Raw genomic sequence first — 17,197 nt, 5'->3', positions numbered from 1 at the left:
TTTCAGTCATGAGCCAGAGCTTATGCTGTTTTCCTGATGCTTCCTTACCTGACAAATTCTGTGTTTTATGCCACCTTTCACATGATGCAAAAGTCAGTCCTGGAAATCTAGTGCAGGTTTAGAATTCATTTCTGTGTTAATTGTAAAAATATATATAAAAAAATCCATTTGCAAACCAGCTAACTTGTAAAATTCTAGGAGTTTTGCATTGTAATTTCATGTGATAAACTATGAGGTAGCATACACTTCTTTCAAACTGTTCAAAATTAACTAGGACATGGCAGCATATCAGTCAAAAAGCCACAGTTCCATAATGTGAGAGGTACGGCAAAGGGAATGTTAGAAATTGGGACAGAAGCACTAGCATTAAAAGTAGGAAAACTAGCACAATAAACCCCACATTTGAATACAGTCTAAGTTATCATGGCAACTGAATCAAATATTAGAGGCTTCAGGCTAAGGAAGCAACCAAACACCTTTATAACTTGCCTTCTTCCTCAGTCTTTTGTGTTCTGCATAGAAGCTGTCAGTTTTCAAAGAGAAGTAGTTATTTCCTATCAGGTCTGTGGAATCAATTGATGTACAATCAGGCTTTTTTGTGCCCAATGAGAAATTAAAGGCTGAGATGGAATTTGGAATTTGGGGAAGCAAAGAAAATTGGTTCAACTCAAAACTGCCTTACGAACAAGTCAACTAAGGGATTGCATTTGTGTCTCAGGGATTGGCACTGGAGTCAATGTACAGAGCAAATAAGCATTTTGTGAGCACTTCGAACTGTATCCGCTTCATTAAATCAGATCCGAATGCCAGGCTTAAATACGAACCAGAAGATACCTTGGCCCTTGCATTAAAGGAAGTTGTGGGCCTAACGTGTAAAGCCAAGGGGGATTTGAAACAAAACTATACACTGCTAAGTACGCTAGAACAAGTTGGAACATGCCAACTGGCACAAATTAAAAGATGCTTAAACCTTGGCAAACATATTTACCATACTAAGAGATTATGTATACAAGGGTGTCAAGAGGAAATTGACAGCTTGTAGCAATAAAGGAAAATTACATATAGAGTTAAATCTCAGCCTCTTGCCTGTGGTGGACAGTCTTCGAAGCATCTTGGCCTCAGATCTGTTTTACTCAGGACCTAGCCTCTGGCCTCTGCTTGCAACTCATTTCTGGACTCTTTCCACATCAAACACTGATCTTCCTCTTTGGAAGAGGCAAGATGGGCGGGGGGGGGGAGAGAATGCAGGCTCTTTGAATCAGAAGACACCCATGTCTCTTTGTCTCTTTGCATTTAATGCAAATGTTGCAGAAATCCCATCAAAATGGCATAATATTAAAAAGGTTTGTCCTTTTTAAAATACACAACGCAATAGAAAACTCAGCCCAGGGTAGTATATCTTTTCCCACCAACTAGGACTAGCTCTTCAATATCCCTGAAAAAGCAGTGACTTAGCCATTGTGTTCTGTGCTCTGGTAAGTTTCATTTGTTGCAGTGTATGTGGGGTTGCCTTAAAGATGATTCAGAAACTTCATCTTGTCCAAAATGTGGCAGCCAGACAACTGGCCAGGGTTCTATTTAGGATTCACGAAGCCCCTGCATTAAAACAGCTGTCAGTACATTTCCTGGCCTAATTCAGGATGTGTAATTAGTAATTAATCCCTAAATGACTTGGGCCTCCTTCCCTACAGACGCTCTGAAGTGTTGAGATCAGCAGTGGGAGCTTCCCAGTAGTTCCACCACCCTTACAGTTTTTTGGGGTAGCCACTCAGGAAAGGACATTCCCTGCAGCAGCCGCTGAATTCCCGTCTGGCACCTTCACTATGTAGCTTTCATTGTATGCCGAAGATGTTACCCTGACCTTTGACACCTGATATATACAGTACATTTTAGGGTCCACCCTGTTTCATTGCATGCAATCTGATTTAACCGTTTTTAATCCTGTATTTTTAAATTGTAATCTGTTCTAGGATCTCATCATGAAGGGCAGCTGAGAAATCAAATGAATTAATCAATCCGGGTGTGTTTCTCTTGGGATGAAGCTGCAATGGCGTGTTAATTGTGCTGATTCTCTAGGATTATTTCACCATCTCCACCAGAGTTAATCTTTCTAATCAGACGCAGCTGTGCAAAACCAAGATTAGCAAGGGAGAGGTGGATGTAGGAAAGCTCAGCCAACTCCCAAAATGAATTCTGTTCAGTGCCCAATCGGATTTGTCCCACGCAGTTTCTCATCAGATGCATATAATTGCTGAAGCTCTTACCCCACCATTCCCAAACCCTTTGGAGCAAAAGACCACTACTAATTCTCAAAAGTTTCTCACAGATGACCATCTGTTTCCCCCTATGACCAGCTTGCTAAATTGGCAGCTGCTCATCCTCAGAAATTCTGCTGGTGGACATTCTGTACATTTCCCTTTAGGAATCAAACCACAGTGCAACTGTTCACGTTAGCCGCACTGCTGCATCCGCCATGTTGGATTCCCCACAAATAAGTGTCAACAAGTAAAGACCATCACAGTAGTTAGGGGTCCCATCACTAGTGCTGGGCAAAGCCAAGGTAGGCTGTGGTCCTTGATCTCAACCAAAGACCATGCTTCAAGTCCACTGTTTACAGCATAGCAGCCAATGCACACAAGACATATCCAGCCATAAATCCAGCAAGGCGTCCATGTTGTTCTTCATATGGGCAGGTTGTGTGGTCATGGGAGTTAAATAGTTTATTGTGGCATGCACCTTGCAATTTGTAGTCAAAAGATGTATGAACCACGATGCCCACCAAATTCACAATTATTGCTACCAAACCCAGCTATATCAAATGAATGCACTGGTGGTATAGAGAATCATCACTGCAGTGGCAGGCTCTGTCCCCTAAACTACACATCTTCATTTCAGCGGTTGAAGTGAGCCTATGAACAAGTGTTTGCCAAGCGCATGCACACAGATGCGATGCAGCCTGCCTCCATGGTGCCTTAAAAGGTCTGAAAGCCTGTTAAGGGCTCAAGCGTAATCATAATGTGCCTCAGAGTTAAATATTTACTATACCACATGACACATATGCAACCGCTGGTCCTTCCTTCTCAAATCTGATGCTCTGCCTGGTCCAAAAGAGGACAAGGCAGGAAAAGTGGGTCTCCTGTGCCACACCACAGCCACTTCTGTCTACACTGGTCTTTGCCTTTCGTCAGAGGAGGAGGAAGAACAGCATCACAGTGTGGAATCCCGATGTACAGGAACACAGAACCACACTGAGCAGGGGTTGCATGCCAGAAGGCAGCCTCAGATTTTAAAAACTCTGCCTATAGAAAAATAGCAAGTCAGGTCCTTTGCCTGGTCACCACATGCACATTTTCCACATTCAATGAGATTTTTTTTAATACACAGGAGGAGTCAAATATGTCATCTCTTGCCTCTTGCAGGCTGAGATGACAAGTTGTACCTTGTACAGTAATTCTGCTGTTTGGGTGGAGCCTGGCACCTCTTAGCTGCTGGCCTGTCAGGAAACAAAAGTAAGGAAGCAAAAGGGATATTGCTGTAGTATCCTAGCTGGAGCTGGAAGGAACACAAAGCTCTCCCACATGTCCTTTTCCTTGGGCATTTGTGACCATTTGTGCTTGTGATGGGAACAGGGCAATCTCACTTTAATACTCTGTGTGCCTGCAAGAGTTTTAGGGCCGACATACCACTTCATTTCCAATAGGCACGTGTCCCAGAACTCATACCCTCCAGAAGAAGGCCTGATGAAAATTGGGAAGTGTGTCTTTTGGTGTGGCACTCTTGCGGGAACCAGCTGACCTGGGCAGCAGTGCAGTGCAAAAGGACATGTGCCTTTTGGTACAGCGCTGTTGTGGGAGCCAGCTGGCTCACGTGGCACCACTGCAAGCTCGGACTCATCCTGCTCCCCGAGCTCAACAGCGGCAGCGCTGGAGGGAGGAAACAGGACATTCTGGGATCAGATCAGAAGCTGAGGTGGCTTCTGTAATTCTGAGATGTCCCAGGGAAATCGGGATACTTGGAGGGTATGCAAAACTTCTTGTGGAAATCCTGTAACAGTTTATACCACAGATGTTCTGTATTCTGTCCTGCTTCTGTTGCGCTATAGTGCCAAGAGGGCCTGTCCCGATGGCAATAAAGCAGCAACATTGGGGAAGCATCACAGAAGAGTTAATAAAGCAGAATGATGTGTGGACAATCCAAAATAAGTCCACCACTGACGCACGATTATTCCACCAACATGTTGCACAATGCTAGCAAAAAACAACAGCCCCACCACTCTGGAAGGGGGCCACAGGCACAAGAGGCTTGAAATTTACCTGCTTCCACTAGACTCATCCCAATTTCACCTCAAAGGGTGGAAAATTACACATCATTCCTCAGTGTTGCCATTAGTCTGGCAAAGAACCACCAGGCTTGTTTATTCTTTGCTGTTAACAAGGCAAGTCAAGAGGAGCTAAACTGCATGATACTGTGGAATGGGAAAGCGGAGGAAGAAAAATGTTCTAAGGTGAACAGAAATGGTTTCTACATCTTCCCAACCGATTTCAAGTCAAGCCAGCAACGCCCTTGGAAATCATGCAAGTAATGTTGCCTGAGAGTTTTCATAGCACAATGCCAAGAGTTGGGATTTTTGAATAATAAGAAAAACCACCCCTGGGCAAAACTCTTTACATTAATCATCGTAAATCAAACTGGTACTTGATGCTGAAACTGGATCTGTCTCAAGTAGGCAGTACCAGCCATAAGCCCACATCTCTCGCTTGCCAAACAATCTGAGAGCCTGAAGGGAAGATGAAAGTGTTGCCTGTCTCCAAAGAGCTATGTTCAGATGGGAGGCTCTGGACCAAGCCAGGCCACAGCAACATTAGCAGGGGGTGCAAGTGGCCATATATTTTAGCTCCACAGCCCAAGTTGGTGAAGTTTACAACTTCTTTGCAAGGAGCAGATTGGACCCCTAAAGGATATCAAGAATCTGACCACCACCATATCCTTTTAATTTTTATTATCAGGGTGGAAAAATGAGAAAGATTGGTCCAAGGCAAGGCCCTCTAGTTGTTGTAGAACTCCAGCTCCCCTCAGCCCCAGCCAGCACGGACAATGAACAGGAGTGATGGGAGTTGTAGTCCAACAACATCTAGAGCACGGGTAGGCAAACTAAGGCCCGGGGGCCGAATTCGGCCCAATTGCCTTCTAAATCTGGCCTGCAGATGGTCCAGGAACCAGCGTGTTTTTACATGAGTAGAATGTGTGCTTTTATTTAAAATGCATCTCTGGTTTATTTGTGGGGCATAGGAATTTGTTCGTTTCCCCCCCCCAAAAAAAAAATAGTATGGCCCCCCCACCTGGTTTGAGGGGCAGTGGACCAGCCCCTGCTGAAAAAGTATGCTGACCCCTGATCTAGAGGGCCACAAGTTTCCAATTTGTTGTCTAGGGACAGCTGCTCATGAAGAACAGCTCACATCATGTTATGGCTGGGTGAGACAGGAACATATTCTGCAACCACTGAACTGACTCTCCAGCTGGTTCGTGTTCAGTTCAGTAGTGATATTTGACCTTCCCATTTCTGTAACTTTCTGAAGGTTTAACACACCGCACAGTATATGACTATATTATCCAACAATGTGTTTCATTGTGACCAAGATGCTTCCATAACGTGTCCCATTAGTAAATCCACTTTAGCAAAGGTCCCTTCTAAGGTTAATTAAAGTTTCTTTTTTTGCGTGCCTTGCATGTTTTATTGCTTCCCATTGATTACAGCTGAAGGGATTCATGATAAATCGTCCCAATGCCATTTATGGATATACATCCATCTCACACAGTGTGGATTAGAAAGAATGTGATTATTGAGGGTACCAGACACAAGCAAGGCATTTAGAGTGGACAATTGGGTGAAATGGTTTTTTAAAAAACTTTTTTAATAGCAACAAACTATAATCACACAAAGTATTATATTTCTGTTACACACAGAGGCTTTGCAATAGTCTTCCACCCAAGTTTCTGTTCAGGTCCATAGCCACTTAGCCAACTCAGATGCAGCACTGGTAGAAATGAGTTGCTGAACAGAGCAGGAAGTTTGCTTTGAACACTTTTAGAACAGCTCAAGTTCAGAGGTGTGATTCTTGAAACAGTCTCTAGATGGGGCTGGTGCCAAATGATTTGTCAATGCTCCAAAGCAGTTCTGAAAAAATAAGCAGGTAGATTTCCAAATAGCCATACAAAGCAGAGGGTGAGAGGATACCACCTTCGTCTAAGGATCATAGGGCGGTTTACAATATAAAACAATTTTAAAGCAAATTAAAAGTGGTAGGGGGTTATTTTGGAGACATTAAATGAGCTCGTACATATATTTGCTTTGGGGATTCCAAAAGAATGAATTATGTGTTGCTTGGTATTTGCTTGTTTGTTTTCAATTTAATGATTAAGATTACTATTACTTATAATACCGTATCATTATATAAAATAAAGAAATAATAAATACCTTATTTTTGGAAGAAGCTTAAACTGCCACCCTATGCTCACTTACTTGGAAGTAAGCCCCATTGATTTCTAGCCAAACTTACTTCCGAGTAGACGGACGCAGGACTTTAAAACAGGCACCCCCAAACTCAGCCCTCCAGGTGTTTTGTGACTACAACTCCCATCATCCCTGACCACTGGTCCTGTTAGCTAGGGATGATGGGAGCTGTAGTCCCAAAACATCTGGAGGGCCGAGTTTGGGGATATCTGCTTTAAAAGGATTGCTCATGGTTTTACCTCAGCCAGATCTGTATTTGGTTCTGCGTCATCCTTCATTCATTATCCAGTGTGGTGCAGTGGTTAGTGTTGGGCTAGAACCGGGGAGGTCGGAGTTCAAATCCCCCTACAGCCACAAGGTTCAGTGGGTGACCTTGGGCCAATCACTGTCCGGCAGCCTGACCTAACTCACAGGGCTGTTTGAAGGACAGAAAGGGAAGAAGCATGCAAGGAAGTCTATATGTCATCCTCTATGTACATCTTTAATCTTCAGTATGAACTTGCGGTATAAACATTTATATCTAAGAATTCAAAGAGGAAGAAATTACCTTTCTGGGGTTTTGATCCATAAACCTCACAGCCACAGACAGCTGCCTCAACATCCAGCTGCTTGGGGAGAGGGAAGCAAGCAAATATTGTTGACAGGCCTGTAAGGTGAAGAGAGACCTTAAGAGAAGTTTTCTAAGTGGATTGTCACATGTTCAGTTTATTTTCCTAGCACTGCTACAAATAATGGGAAAAATAAAGCCTATCCAGATTGCTGTCTGCTGTCTTCATCATGTTAGTTCCAAGCAAAAACTAAAAAAATTAAAAATCCTGGAAGCAGCTCATGGCCAAGAAGAAAAGCCCAAAACACAGGTGTTGAAGCCCTTCGGCTTTGGGAACCTTTGTTCCCGGGACCAAATTAAACCTCCTAGGCCTCCCCATTTGGCCCACAAGGCCATTTTGCCCAAGTCTTGCCCACTGTCCTACACCTGATGTTGTGTATGACGTCTGGGGTAAAACAGGTAAAAACCCGCCTCAACCGAAAGGGAGTGTGTGGGCCTTGCCAATCAGCTGAATGCAGGCAGTTGCAAAGTGTTTTGCAAGGGGTTTAGGGAGACCCGACAGTCAGCTGACAGGCAATCATGAGAAGCCCCTTTCAAAGATCTCCGTGAGATACTTCCAGGCAAAAAGGTTGCCTGACAGCGGGTGACTGACACTGGACAGATCCCATTCCTCACCCCTAGTCCAGAACAGGCATGGAGAGATTTCAGAATCAAGACTTGACTCTGTCTGCCATGCACATGTGAGAAAGGAAACCAGTTGCAGTTCCTGAAGAGAGTCGTACAGAATAGGTCACTGGGAGATTTGGCCACCCCAAAGGCAGAAAATCCAGAAAATGTAACTCTCGCTGGAAGGGCACCAACAGCATGCTGGCTTTTAAATGGTGGCCAGCACCTGCTGTCCCAAGGCAGCTGCTTCACTCTCTCATGGTTATTGGCAGGGAAGAGGAGAGCTTTTTGTGTGCCATATAGACTGTGGGAGAAATTCAACATTGCACTCTTCCAGCAGCTAGAATCAAGGTCACTCAGACGTACTTCCAAGGGCCGTTCCTCATCCCTTTGCCTCAGAAACCTCCCACCTGCTTCCTCTCTCAAGGATGCATATCCTCCAACATTTCTCCGACAAAAATAGGGATGTCCCATTCCATAATGATAATTATAATACCTCGCCAATCTGACTGGGTTGCCCCAGCCACTCTGGGCAGCTTCCAGCATCTATAAAAACATAACAAAACGATTCAGGGCTGCCTTCAGATGTCTTAAAAGGTTGTATGGTTGCTTAGATCCTTGGCTCAGGTGCCACATAACTCCATACACTCCAACATTTTTCTGATGAAAATAGGGATGTCCTAAGGAAAAATGGGGCTTTCTGGGAGCAAATCAGAAAGTGAGGCAACGTCTATAAATCTCAGACTGTCCCTGACACTTGGAGGGTCGGAAGGATGAGGTTTTGCCTAAACAACCTACATAGGCTGAGGGCACACGAATGGAGTCCAGTCCAGGTTTCTGAGACAAGTGACTACAGTACCTTCATTATACACCTTTAGGCACCAGGCAAAAACCTTCCTCTTCAACCAGGCCTTTGGTTAATTGACATTCAATGCCCATTTAAAATGTGTTGAGGGTGGGTGGGTTATTGGGTTGTTCTTGTTCTTATTTTGATTATGTATTTTGTGGTTTTATATTGTGGTTTTATCCTGTGAACCACCCTGAGACCTAGGGCAGTACACTACTACTACTACTACTACTACTACTAATAATAATAATAATACAATGTCCCTTGGCTAGCCAAGCCAGGGCTTAAGAACCTAGGAGGAGCCTCCTGGATCAGGCCCATGGCCCATCTAGTCCAGCGTCCCGTTCTCACAGGACCTGGGGGCAACAGCCTTCCCTCCCCCCTTCTAAGATTCCCACTGCCTCTGACTCCTCCTCTGTGAATTTGGCTCATCCTCTTTGAACGCCGTCCAAGATGGTGGCCATGATTGCCTTGTGTGGATTTTATGAAGCTGTTGTCCAGTGTCCCCTCATCACAGCCATATTTCTGAGGCATCACCTTCAGTGGTGAAATGGCTATTAATGAAATATACTCAGAGTCGCAAAGTGATTTCATGCACTTTATTCAGCTCAAAGTGGTGAGGAGGAATGAATGAATGTCCCCTCAAAGTATCTGCTTTATATACCGTATTTTTCGCTCTATAGGACGCACTTTTTGCCCTTCAAAAAGGAAGGGGAAATGTGTGTGCATCCTATGGAGCGAAGACGCCATAGCCCCACGACCCTCTCCCGGCTGGAGAGGTGATGCGCGGCTATGACAGGAACCTCTACAGCCCCGTGTCACCTCTCCAGCCGGGAGAGCGCGGGGGGGGGGCTAAAGCAGCCCCCCGCGACCCTCTCCCGGCTGGAGAGGTGACGCGCGGCTATGGCAGGAGCCTCTCCACTGCGCCTTTCCGCTGCTCCCTGAGCTGCTCTTTGGGGCTGGTGGTGGGCTTCCCCCCGCCAGCCCCAAAGAGCAGGTCGAAAGGAACCTGAAGCCTGGAGAGCGAGAGGGGTCAGTGCACACCGACCCCTCTCGCTCTCCAGGCTTCCAAGGTAGCCGCCTGAACGCACCTTAAACGGCACCTTGTTTTAGAGTGGGAAAACAAGAGGGGGAAAGTTCTCCCCCTCTCTGTGCAGCACCTCCTGCCGCTTCACTGAAGGGGTGCTGGCAGAGAGGGGGAGAATTTTTTTCCCTTGTTCTCCCCCCTCTAAAACAAAGTGCGTCCTATTGTCAGGTGCGTCCTATTGTCCGGTGCGTCCTATGGTGCGAAAAATACGGTACATTATTTACACAATGGGCTGCACATGATTGGCTAATTCTGGAATTCTACTGTAAGCCAATCAGGTTGTGGATTCACTTATATCTGGAGCATGATTGGGTGGTTCCTGCCAACCAATCATACTGCTGCATTGTTCTAGGACCAATCAGACTGCTGCATTCTGAATCCTATTGTTCTAGGACCAATCAGACTGCTGCAATTTGGATCCTATTCAACTCAGTACATAACAATTAACTAGAAAGGCCTATTTGGGGCGGTTTAAGAAAGTGAAATTGTTTCATAGAATGAAGTTTACTATCCATAACTATCCAAGGAGAGCTATGTAGACAAGCCAATCTCAGGATTCGGTGCACTTTGCACCACAGATTGCAAGATCGTTACGTCTGTCTGACCTTATGGTTGTTACTTGAAAGCACTGCATAATCCATTCTGTCCAAACCAAGGAGGTGGGGTGGTGGATTTAGTATCCCTTTGGGATGGTGATGCAAGCATATGAAAGGGTGGCTGCTGGCCCAGTGATCCAAGTGGGCTTGTCACAAAACCCGGTCATGTTCTTCTGTTCTAAGACCCAAATCCCCTAATTCCTGCTGGCCCGTTTTGGTCGGTGTTTAAAAGGCAACCCTGTTATTAAGTGCTAATGCAGCTGTGAACACAGCGTTTGGGCTTCCCCCTCCCTGCTCAGTTGGCTCAGCGCTCTCTGCAGCTGGTGTTTGCTAGACGGCCGTTCTTGGAGGTGAAGAGTTTGTCCTGCACATGCCGAATGTGTTCATTTCTCAGGAATCGAATGACCACGCCAGGGCTAAACAATGTGTGGAGCGGACAATTTGTTTTGGACTCCTACTACTCCAGATGCTCAAAGATGGTGTGTCTTGATAAATCCAGGACTAAACAAAAGTGCAGGCAGCTCTCAGAAGGAATCAATTCTTCCCCAGAGTGTTATTTTGCACTTTAGCAAATACCAGCAAGCAATCAGATTTAAACCACTTAGTGCCAGGCGTTGTAAGCATCACTAGCTAAAGCAGAACCAAAATATACTCTGCACTATCTCTCCTCGCCCCCAAATCAATTGGCATCTGCTTAGATAATGATAATCCATAGTTTCATCGAAGCAGCATTGGAGAAGAACGAGAAGACCATCTGGTCATTACTGGCAGAGCAGGGCATGTGATTTTAGGGGGTGAAACTCATTTTTTGCACATCCCTTCAGTAAGGGATCTTAAAAAGATGCCTTTTGGTGCAAGCGATTCAAATCTGCTTTTATTTTTGTGATTGGACATTTAGCTTGGTAAGTCTTTGTTTGGTTAAGGAGCAAATAAACTGCTCTTGGAAAACCAAAGAATTTTAGTTTTACCTTCTGAGAGTGTCAGGTAATAACATAACTGGCAATCATTTTTAATAATTTTATGCAATTTTACGGGACATGGGTGGCACTGTGGGTTAAATCACAGAGCCTAGGACTTGCCAATCAGAAGGTCAGCAGTTCGAATCCCCACGACGGGGTGAGCTCCCATTGCTCGGTCCCTGCTCCTGCCAACCTAGCAGTTTGAAAGCACGTCAAAGTGCAAGTAGATAAATAGGTACTGCTCCGGCGGGAAGGTGAACGGTGTTTTCGTGCGCTGCTCTGGTACGCCAGAAGCGGCTTAGTCATGCTGGCCACATAACCTGGAAGCTGTACACCGGCTCCCTTGGCCAGTAAAGCGAGATGAGCGCCACAACCCCAGAGTCAGCCACAACTGGACCTAACGGTCAAGGGTCCCTTTATGCAATTTTACACACATTTTACTTGCCAAGCAAAACTGAATCATATTCATTTAACCCAAATATCTATTGAATCCCTAAGTCATGTTACAACTTTTTAGCACCCCTCATTTTTGGAATTTGAAAGTTGAAAAATTCAACATGCCCTATTGGCAGAATAGCAAAAATCACCCAGAAGCCTTTCCCTAGATCTGAACCATAAAATGTGTTGCAGACAACAGGTACACAGTAGAAAGGTGCTTATGGAGCAATTAGAACAGAGACCTAGGAACCTAAACTCTTCTGAATAAAATGATTACAGCCAAGAACAGGCCAACTGCTTTGAATAATCTGGGGTTTGGACAAGTGTAGAGTTAATGGGCCAGCATGACTTGTTCATGTTCCTCAGCAGAATTCAAAACTCTTATCAGAAAGGGAAAACTCACATTATGCCACTACCAAAATTCCAGTTGCACAACATATTACATAGCTGTTCAGTGTGCCTAAGTTTTAAAAGTAGAGTTTACCTTTAATTGTGCTGACTTCAGGTGCAAGAGGTTCGCCTTCAGTATTGGGGCAAAGTTGTTGGCTGGCGGAACTAGTTCAAAATGAAACATGGAGGGACCACATACTGTTTAAAGGCATAATACTTGCACGAACCTGATCTTGGATTAGATTATAATGTAGGTAAAGGGACCCATGACCATTAGGTCCAGTCGCGGACAACTGGGGTTGCGGCGCTCATCTTGCTTTACTGGCCGAGGGAGCCAACCAAAATGGTCAAAGGCCTGGAAACGATGCCTTATGAGGAACAGCTAAGGGAGCTGGGCATGTTTAGCCTGGAGAAGAGGAGGTTAAGGGGTGATATGATAGCCATGTTCAAATATATAAAAGGATGTCACATAGAGGAGGGAGAAAGGTTGTTTTCTGCTGCTCCAGAGAAGCGGACACGGAGCAATGGATCCAAACTACAAGAAAGAAGATTCCACCTAAACATTAGGAAGAACTTCCTGACAGTAAGAGCTGTTCGACAGTGGAATTTGCTGCCAAGGAGTGTGGTGGAGTCTCCTACTTTGGAGGTCTTTAAGCAGAGGCTTGACAACCATATGTCAGGAGTGCTCTGATGGTGTTTCCTGCTTGGCAGGGGGTTGGACTCGATGGCCCTTGTGGTTTCTTCCAACTCTATGATTCTATGATTCTATGATTCAGTGTACAGCTTCCGGGTCATGTGGCCAGCATGACGAAGCCGCTTCTGGCGAACCAGAGCAGCACACGGAAACGCTGTTTACCTTCCCGCCGGAGCGGTACCTATTTATCTACTTGCACTTACCTCCCCATTTATCAATCATAAACCCACACATTTTGGTGCATCACTTCAGCAAACTACCAGTAATCTGTTTCTGTTAAAGTGGATTTGTTGTGCCAGAGTTTTAATCCACTTTAATTGCAGAACCCTAAATTTAATGCATGCAGTTGAACTCCTCCCACAAAATACTGAGAATCTGGATGCAGCCTAGTGAGAATATGGCAGAGAAATCTGACTTGTTCTACTGGTTCTATCCTGGGCATTTTCACTTAAGCTGTGAAACAGGGACTGGTTCAGCCTTAACTTGTGTTAACTACTACTTAACTACTTCTCAGTATTAATCCTGTATCTTTTACTTCTTTTGGAATCTGTCCATTGGCATGTAGTATTCCAAATCTTTCAACCTCATCATTGTGCTGAGGTGATGGTGTTCAGCATTCTGGAAAATGTGCAGGATTTCATCTGACTAGTATGGAAGAAAATAGTTGACTTTGAAATGCACTATTGCCACCTAGCGATCATTGCTTACGTTGCACATATTCAACATTCACATTTCCCAGATAATGTGAAAATGAGAGTTACAATTAATTGATGCCTTGATGTCATGTTGCGGCTAGTTAAAAATGGAAACATGTCTTATTACTTCACCACAGCCAAGATTTGATTCTGGTGCTGAGTGTACAAGCCACAACACACAGGCTCTGAGAATCTCAGGCAACAAAAATGAAGTCTACTTGTCCTGCACAGAAGTGAATTATAGTTGTGCATTAGCAGGACCAGGTGGAGAAGATGGGCAGCTCAAATTTCACCTTAGCCGCTAAGGTTGCGCAGGTTGTGGGGAGACATGACAACCAGGGACAGGACCTTCTCAGTGATAGCACCCTACTTATGGATAAACCTCCTCAGAGAACCTTGTCTGGGACCTTAAATACAGTCTTCTCAGTACCATGTGAAATCTGAATTTTTATCCCACTGCCTGTATATTGCGTTTTTATTATTATTTTAAATTTTTATTGCGGTCCAAAGATCCATAGGACAAGTACAGAACAAAATACAGTTAAGACAGCCAACCACAAGAGAGAGAGAAACCGAGGCAGTCATTTTGTTATGTCTCAAGCATGATGATCTTTGTTTCTTTTAACTTGCAAAAGAAACTTTGCCACGGGCAATGTAATACAATTGGACCTGTCCTCCAGCAGATATTTAATATGGGAGGCTTCAGATTTTCCCAGCAGATTTGCCAGTAGGGGGTTGATCAGTTGGTCCCTCGCTTGCTCGTACTGCCCACAATGCAGTAAAATATGCTTCATGCAATTGACGTCCTGAGAACATAAACAAAGCCTATTCAGATAAGGGATGCCTGTCAGTCTACCATTTAGCACTAAATTGCATATTTACAGTTCAACGGTGAACTTGGATTTAGGGTTTTCTGCTGGATATTTTTATTATGCAACTTTCTTATACTTTTAATATCCTGTTTTTATCTTTGTGATCTACCCAGATCTGTTAGTAGATGACCAGGAGAACTACTGTAAGCAAGCAAATAAAAACTCCATTCTTTATCCTCAGCCCCGTCATTTGCAATATGGCAATTGTAGCTGAAGCATCACTGGGTTTGCTTTGAGGACCAGACACAAGAGGCCTGCTGCAAGAACCAAAGGTGAACGTAAGTGCAGTGTCCCACTTCTTATATGAGATGATGTATGTATATGAAAATGGATGTGGAACACTGGGCTCCCCTACCTTCCCATGCGAAGGTCTGCAGCAGCACAGATGGGGACTTTGAGAGCTAACACACAGCTAGTCCAATGGATGCCATTTGGATACAGTCTGACATTCAGTCATGAACACAAAGACAGAAAGGAAAACAAAAGCAGGGTGTTTTAAGAGTATTTTATTGAGATTATTTTTAATATAGGTGCACCTGAGGAGTAAGTGGTCTGAAACAAAAGAGGCAACAATCCTTGGCCTCAAGAGCATTTCTTAGCCTGCAAGCAGAGGGGGGGGGGGCGACCAGGGAAAGGTATTTGCACTGCTGACACTTGCTCTTCCTTCCCTTAGACCTGCAGCCACCTCCAGATTTAATACCTCCCAATAGTATTTGCACTGGCCACATACACCCAAAGCCAGGGAGAATTTTGTAAGTATTTTCCAAATCAAGCTAATTTTATTTATTTATTGCAACCAGTATATCTGGTGAAGAGAAGTTCCCAATATGCTAGAGAGTCTACTTTTCATGGCTGCAACACAGCAACAGGGGATAAATTGGATTCCTTGCACATTTAAAGGTGAACCTACCAAAATTTGCCCTTTCTGAAACATGACACCAACTGAAACATTTGAAATAGGCATTTCTTTGGATTTGACAATGCAGTTCTCCAGCCAGGTAATGTGTGCTAAAAGCAAATGTACATCAATATGTGTGTATTAGTGAAACTAACATACAGTGGTGCCTCGCAAGACGAAAAACTTGCTAGACGAAAGGGTTTTCCGTTTTTTGAGTCGCTTCGCAAGACGAATTTCCCTATGGGCTTCCTTCGCAAGACGAAACGTCTTGCAAGTTCTTGCAAGTTTGTTTCCTTTTTCTTAAAGCCGCTAAGCCGTTAATAGCCGCTAAGCCGCTAATAGCCGTGCTTCACAAGACGAAAAAACTGCAAGACGAAGAAACTCGCGGAACGGATTAATTTCGTCTTGCGAGGCACCACTGTACATGAATACACAAAATTGCTTTGCAAAAATGTGTTACGTTAGGCCAAAATTGCAAGCAAAGGTGCTTATTAGGAGGAATTCTCTGGTGAATTTTCACAAGGACTTTTAAAAAATAATAATCCACAAGCTGGTGTGGAGATGTGGGTAACTGAACTAAAATGCAGTGGAGGTGAAATGGAGAAACTGAAATTAGCAGATTTACCCATCCCCACTTTGGCGGTGAGCAGGAGTGTGGTTGCACATAGACTTGCAAGCGTGGGTACAAAAACAAGGAAATGCAGACAGTCTTTTTGACAAACCCTTTACTGAAATCCATATGTTACAATTAATGATGTTTTACATTTCTCATCTTCTAAAAACACATCTTTGGAGAGAGAAAAAGAACAGCAGCTTAATTTTAGAGGCTTCTTCAACTTCTTGAAGGTGCGGATGAAAAACAAATGATTGAACATGTTTGAGAGCAGGATTCTGTGCATTCTGGACACAGTTAAGGCAAAGAACTTCTCTTCCCATTCTTGAATTCCTCAGGTGGGAAGAGACTGTGGCAGCAGCAGCAAGCTGCATAAATGGTAGCGCAGGTTTGATGGATGTCTTATAAAAGGCTCATAGAATGCCAGAAAGTCAGATTTAACGATAGTCTCTCTTCTGAGCATCTTTGGGGTTCTGGCAGGCAAAGGCACATACTTCACTCAACACACCGAGGCGGGGCTTCTTCCTAAGCTGATTTGCCACATACAAAGCACAGTCCAGCAATGCCACCAGGAAGGTTCATCCGGAAGGTTCATTACCCTCCCTTGCTTAAAGTCTGAAATGACTATTGCCTACATCTGCAGTAGCTTGATACCTGAAGTAGCTTGGTACCTGAGAACAGAAATCACCCCAAGTTAGTTCAGCAGATTCAGGGTATCTGGATCAATTTCTCATGGAAGGCTTTAGCAGACATATCACAGCAGAGATTGTGGTTCTATAATAGAACCATAAAGGCCTTTTGATCGTTTACCAGAAGTATCAGATAACATCCTTTGCATTGTATTAATTGGGCTAAAGATAGAAACCCGCTTAATGTGAAAAGCAACATTCCTTGGGGAAAGGAGTAACCTTTCTGTAATTTTTTGAAACTTGTATTGCACAGGACCTTCATTCCATAGGCAAACTCTGTTAAGTATGTTTCTGACTTTTGGGGAGAGGACAATGGCTGGATTCTTGCGTCATAGTAAATGTTTTCCTATGAATATGCAGATCTCTCCCACATCACTCTTCCCCGATAAAAAGCAAGAGCGAAGACAACAATTCTTGACTAAGCATTACATCTGAATTGGGAATTGTGATCTGAAGCCAATATTTGTTCTTGGCTTGCCATGCATGGGTCATTTGGCACCCCAGTCCCCAGGTCAGATGTAACACTAAGCCAGGGGGTGGGGGTGGGTTTGCTTCCACTAGCTGCTAGGGGGAAGCATAGCAGAAGTGATCTGCGTATTAACAGTAAACCATGACTTAGCATGATGTGAAAATTCAGCGACAGAACTATGAATGTCAACACTTCTTATAGGCCAAAGCCTGGAGCACTGGAGATG

The 17,197-nt window shown here is 44.2% G+C and overlaps 1 protein-coding gene across 6 annotated transcripts in view; it reads right to left on the bottom strand.

The window, feature by feature from the left end:
* Positions 1–14,792: 14,792 nt before the first annotated feature.
* The window catches only part of CD36 (CD36 molecule (CD36 blood group)), a 79,041-nt gene continuing 76,636 nt past the window's right edge, over positions 14,793–17,197 (bottom strand). For 5 of the 6 annotated variants that reach the window (XR_014012245.1, XR_014012246.1, XR_014012247.1 and 2 more), the window contains 2 exons: positions 15,633–16,484; positions 14,793–15,367 (listed from right to left, as the gene is read on the bottom strand). The gene's annotated coding sequence lies outside the window, so the exon portion shown is untranslated. Of the gene's footprint in view, positions 16,485–17,197 lie in introns of all 6 variants that reach the window. The other variant, XM_081210736.1, reaches the window with a different exon arrangement.

This window comes from Podarcis bocagei (assembly GCF_964188305.1).
Source record: "Podarcis bocagei genome assembly, chromosome: 10".
NCBI classification, from domain to species: Eukaryota; Metazoa; Chordata; class Lepidosauria; order Squamata; family Lacertidae; genus Podarcis; species Podarcis bocagei.
This window is presented reverse-complemented; position numbering and strand designations above follow the sequence as displayed.